Source organism: Macaca fascicularis, chromosome 1 (assembly GCF_037993035.2).
Source record: "Macaca fascicularis isolate 582-1 chromosome 1, T2T-MFA8v1.1".
Lineage (NCBI taxonomy): Eukaryota > Metazoa > Chordata > Mammalia > Primates > Cercopithecidae > Macaca > Macaca fascicularis.
The window spans coordinates 198,126,767-198,133,229 of NC_088375.1; positions in this window are offsets into that span (position 1 = coordinate 198,126,767).

Sequence of the window (6,463 nt, forward strand, 5' to 3'; positions counted from 1 at the left end):
CCAGCCTCCTGGTTCAGACATTGAGGATGTAGGGTCTGTCCTTGGGACTGTCTGACCTCTATCTTCCCTTCCCTTGGCAACACCCCTCCCCAACTCATCTCCATCCACAAACTCCCTTGGGAGTTGCCACATACTTATTCATGTGGCCCCGTCCCTTTGGTCATAGCTGGTGAGGTCAGGTGGACACCTTATCCCAGCTTGGCCAGAGTCTCGCCTGAGCTTTTTCAGACTGGAAATGAGAAAGCTCTATGTCAGCTGCCCTTTGGAGCCGGAAACTGCTCATACAATCAGAGTTCAGGGCAGGGCGTTTCCAGCAGGAAGGGATTCAGTATGGAGGTTTATAAAACCAGTGGAAGAGATGAGGGAGCCTGGCCAACTCGGGCCTCCAGGAATGGCTCCCAGAATAATACAGAACTGACCCACTAGGGCATGACCACCTCTGAGGTGGGAGGAAAGACACCCCAGAGCTGCAATCCAGGGTCCAGGAAGTCCATCAAGACACTGGGGCCGCCACCACCCCACATCATGGTGCTCCTCAGCACCCAAGAAGTTGGAGATGAGTAGTGGACTGAAGCTGCTGAAAAATCTCATGTTCCCATGACAGAAACAGCCCAAAGGGGAGTGGCAAGGTGGCCTCTGCCTCACCTCTGCCTCCAACTCTCGTGCAAACAGACTGAATTGGTAGAGACCCTTTCCAACCAGAATCCTCCATGTTATCCTATGACATCATCTTAAAAATAGCTCATGGTTATTGAGCACTTTCTATGTGGCAGGTGCTGGCTAAGCTCCTAACACATATGATCTACTTTGAATGAAAGATGTCCCTCAGACCCTGACACATCTCAGACCCTGACTCTGCACAACCTTTCAGTCCAAATGCCCACCACCCTTGACACGGGATTAAGTATCCCAGGCCTAATTATGAGGAAAGTGGCTATGATTGCACCAGCTTGGGTCAAGTGGCCACTTGTGGTCCAGTTAGCTGTGGCCCGAGGGAGAAAGAGGTCAAGTAATACAATTATGGGACCCAGGATCACTGCTTTAGGAGAGTTGAGAAAACTGGAGAAGTCAAAAAAAAAAAAAAAGGCAACATGAGTTGGCAGGTCTCCTAAAATATGCACCTCCCCTTCCATCAGCTGACAAGTGCCAGGGAAGCCAAGCCATGGCCCCAGCAGCAATCTCTGCAGAATGGAGAGGAAGTCGGGACCCAGTAGGCCACAGTGTCTGGGAGCTCTGGTCTAACCTGGAGCCACAGCCCAGAAGGAGACTTTGGTCTGAGCCAGGTAGGAAGTAAGGAAAGGCCCTGGGTTGCAGGTGTGAGCCATTTATAGGCATGGTCGGGACCATCCCTGGAGAGGAGCACCCTGCGGGTCAGGGTAGGCTCCAGGTCCAGCAAGGAGTGGGGGGATACGGACAAGAGACCTGGTAGAAATGAGGCCCACAGTGGGGGTGAAAGAATAGGTAGAGCACCCATCCATCGATCCATCCATCCACCCATCCATCCATCCACCCGTCCATCCATCCACCCATCCACCCATCCATCCATCCACCCACCCATCCATCCATCCACCCATCCACCCATCCATCCATCCACCCATCCACCCATCCATCCATCCACCCACCGATCCACCCATCCATCCATCCACCCATCCATCCATCCACCCATCCATCCATCCACCCATCCACCCATCCATCCACCCACCCATCCATCCATCCACCCACCCATCCATCCATCCACCCATCCACCCATCCATCCATCCACCCACCGATCCACCCATCCATCCATCCACCCATCCACCCATCCATCCATCCACCCATCCACCAACCCATCCATCCATCCATCCACCCAGCCATCCATCCACCCAGCCATCCATCCATCCATCCATCCACCCATCCACCCATCCATCCATCCACCCATCCACCAACCCATCCATCCATCCATCCACCCACCCAACCATCCACCCACCCACTGATCCACCCATCCACCCATCCATCCACCCATCTACCCATTTATGCATCCATTCATCCACCCACCCATACATCTACCCATGCATCCAACCACCCATCCATCCATCCACCCATCCATCCTTCCACCCTTTCATCCATTTATCCATCCACCCACCCATCAATCCAGCCATCCATCCATCCACCCATCCATCCATTCACAGACTTAACTAAATATTTTATGTATGAGTCCCAGCTCTACCAGCTACTAGCTGTGTAACTTCGAAGAAGTGACTTCACATCCTTGAGCTTGTTTCCTCATCTGTAAAATGCATGGGTGTGAAAGCTGCCCCCTCATGAAGTGCTTGTGGGGATTAAATGAGAAAAAGCACATTACACTGCATGTTTAGCACAGGGCAGGCACATCATAAGCCAACAATAAATGACAGCTATTTTCATTAAGAAAAAGGAGAGAGATGGGGAGAAGAAAAATTAGGAGCTACTATGGACTGAGTCCTCTCTGGAGAGACAGGGGGACTCCTCCCTCCAGGGCTAACCCTAACTCAGAAGCCTATCTGTGATACCCTTGGCTCTGGACGGGGGCCGGCCAGGCCTCTCAGATTACTGACTCCTGCAAAAATGGGTGCAGGAGCAGTGATGTCACTGTCCTGGCTCAGGCCCCTGTTTCTATAACCTCAGCCATTTCTGTCCCAGCCTCTCCTTGGCCAATGCCTTGTCCTCCTCCCGTCTCCAGGACATACATGGGCTCGTAGTTCTAGTGCACCAGTCTCCAGGAGCAAGACATTCAAGGAGGCTCCTCAGTCAGGAATCGCTGTGGCAAGAAACAGACACCTACTCAAACTCACCAGGGCAAAAAGGGGGCTTCGTGATTAGAGGTCTGATGGAAGATAGTCAAGTCTCTCTCCCTCTATCTTTCTCCCTCTCTCTCTTTCTATCTCCATTCCCTTCCTCCCCCCTCCACTTCCTTGCTCAAGGCAGGATATGGCCACCCCCATCTTGGTTCAGGTCTCCCCAGCTTCAGGGCCCATGTCAGTGAAAATGTCCCAATTCCAAACCATCCGCCCACTCCTTCAGCAGAGAGAGCTGGATGGTGAAGTTCTCAGAGAACAGGTATATCTGACGAATTGCTCTAGACCTACACTTCTGAAAATGCCCTGTGGATCTTGTTCAAATGAAGGCTGGAGTCCAGTTGTCTGGGACAGACTTGGATGTCTGCACTGCCCACAGCTCGCAGGGCCTACCGGGCTTTTGGCACGCTGCCAGCACAGCAAGTGGCCCGGCTGTGGTGGGATGGTGCCGGGAGCGGGGGTCACTGAATGCAGCATGGGCCTCGGAACCCTCCTGCTCCATGCTCTGAAGGCACAAGCCCCACTCACCCCATTCAAGAGCATCATAGAAATGAACCCTCCCTTGAGCCCTTAATTCTCCATCTGAAATGTTGATTACCTGAGCCTCCCACTTCACTCCCTTATTTTTCTGTCTCATCTAGCCCCAGAATCTCTATGCTGGCAGGAATGCCCCAAGTCCCTCAGGATTCAAGTTCACTCAGGACCCCTCTGCTAGGACTGATGGGCAAGCCTCCCCAAGCAGTAGGATCAGGGACTCTGGAGTCCAGCTTCCTGGGTTCTGCTGCTTGCTCTGTGTCTTCTTTTCTCCCACACCTTTTTTTGAGATGGGGTCTCACTCTGTGGCCCAGGCTGGAGTGCAGTGGCACAATCAGAGCTCCCTGCAGCCTCGACCTCCTGGGCTCAGTGATCCTCCCACCTCAGACTCCCAAGTAGCTGGGACCACAGGTGCTCACCACCATACCTCGCTGTCTTCTTTAAGCTTCAGAATGGAGAGACTAAGACCCACCTCAGAGGAGGGTTATAGGGACTTGATGAGATTGTCCATGCCAGGCACGCAGTCTAGCTCAGCCAACGTTAGCTATTACTGTGGAGGGAAGGTAAATAATGACTTGACCCCTCCCCAATATGCCAAGGGTGAAACTAGCCCAGGCACAGAGGAATCAGGAAACAAAGGTGGTCAAACACTCAGCTTTAAGTGCAAAGGTGTTGGTCCCAGTCTAAGACCCAAAACATCTGGAATTTTCCCCTCCACTACCTCTCAAATTAGGCCAAAGATTCCGCAGGCTGGGAGGGAACTGGGGAGGGACTACCAGACAGAGATGGAGTCCACTGCGGAGGCCTCCCCGGTTCTGCCAGAACATGCAGGTTCAGTTGCCAGTCCCAGGCAGCCGTGGGGAATGGACCCACCGTCTCTGCCTACATGAGTCCAGTACAGAGCCTAGAGAGGTGCTTTTCTAGATGTCTAGCTTAGTGGCTTCAAAATGACACTTGCCTTAGCATCCAGGTGACTCCCACTGGCCATCTTGCATGAGTCAGGACCATCTGTGTCCTGAGAACTTGCTCAGTTCCCATTCTCCCCACCCCATGCAGCTAAGCCCTCTTTCAGTGAATCAGGAAATCAGGACTCTGCCCCAAACACTCAGAGGAAAGGAGGTGCTATGGCAGGGAACCCCTGACCCTAGTCAAGTGCAACTAGACTAGAGATTTTCCTCTGAGCTGGGGAAACAGCGCCCATGCCATTATTTTATTCATTACTATTATTACTGTCATTAGTTCTGCTTCCGGGGCAGTCATTGCAGAACCCTGGTGGCTTGGAGGTGAGAGGACAAAATATTTCTGAAGCACACTCTGATATGGTTATTTTTTTGTTCTGTAGGTCTGGGAGAGTCCCATCCCATAATGGCGCCCTTTCTTTTGACCTTGGTCATCTCACCCTGCTCAAGGAACAGGGGTCTGAGACCTGTGGAGATGGCTCCCACCTCCCACAGATCCCCCATCCCCTCCTAGGTCTGGGACCTGCCCTCTCCCCAGCCATCCCCAGTGACAAGAGCCTCCTGTCACTCATGGAGTTGCCCAGACAGGAGACAGGGACTAAGAATAGGGGGCAAATTCTAAGGCCCCTCTACCATCTTCATTTAAGCAGATGGCCTTGGACCATTCACAAGCCTCAGTTTACTCCCCTGTGCATTGGGAGTGCCCATTTTGACTGTAACAGGGAGCTCACATGAGAATTTTTAAAATGACATGTGAAAGCATGTGTTAAGTGTGAGGCATTGGGCTGATTGTGAGGGTCCTTCACTCTTCAGTCAGTTCTCCCCTCTCTCCCTTCCTACCACCCTGCCACCCAGGTCCATCTGGAGCAAGCCAAGGAGCAGCAGGAGGTCAGGGCTGGAGTGCCCCAGGAGCTGCAGGCCCCTATTCCAAGAACCAGGCTGGGCCAGGGTACACGGCTCCCTTGGAGCCTTGATGGCACTTCCTTGGGAAACAGAAGCTGAGTGTTTAAGAAGCATCTGTCATTATGGAAACAAAGTTGCCAGGCCACTTTTTCTTTTACTATTTTTACTGCGGTTTCATTATCTTATGCAAATCAGGCCGCTGATGAAGCCTTTCTGCAGGGTGGCCCATGCTGGGACCAGCTCTACCAAGGGGATTTATTGCCTGCCTCGGCCTCCAGAAAGGATTTGAGATGAGGAGGCCCCACGGAGAGGACTTCCGGAGCAGCCACCGTACCTGCAACACCCGGCTTCCCTCCAGACAAGCCTCTAGCTCCTCCCTCCATCCCAGGAGTGCCCTGGCCCATTATCTGCAAAGGCCTGAATGTCAGCCCAGCTTGGCTCAGGCCTCTGTCCCTGATTCCCCAATAGCCGGAGCCCCTTGAAGACTAAGTTGCCAGTACCCAACAGGATACAACGGAAAAGATGGGAAGCAAAATATGTTAGTAACTTAATTTGCATCATGCCCATAGTGCTAGGAGAAAAGTATGATATTATCCCCTTAGTTTGAGATCCCCTGGAAGAGGCCCCTGAGACAAGGGCTTGAATACAAGGTGAAGATAGGGGAATAGGGATGTGAGATGCCAAAGGGAAGCCAGCTTATGAAGGGTACAACATCAAGCTAGCCAACCCTGTGGGCAGCTGGCACTTAACTCCATGAAGAACTCTGGGAGCCAGCATAGAACACGCAACTCAAGAATCTCCCACTAAAGGAGCGAGGGAGCTGGGGTATATATATATCAGGTATATACCAAGTCCTATCAATCTTTGGTTTAGGGCTGGTCCCCCAGAGACTGCCAATCCCAGGTACTTCTCGCATGCCACAAGGGGGCAAGGTGGACTCTAGGCCAGGACAAAGCCTCAGGCAGAGCATTGGCCATGTTGGCAGTGGGAAGTTGGGCAGCTTGCACAAAAGGGGTAAGGGCAAGACACTGACAGCATCTGCTACTGCCCCATGTCACAGATGAAGAAATTAAGGCTCAGAGAGGCCAAATAACTTGCCCAAGGTCCAGGGAGTATGTGGCAGGGTAGAGTCTAACCCAGGGCTCTCTGCCTCCCGGGTTCTAAAAGCCAACAGTGCCTCACTGGACCTTGGGTAAGCTCAGGCTCCCAGGGTCCCTGCCCAGATCCCCACCTGACCCCAGATCCCCTACACTC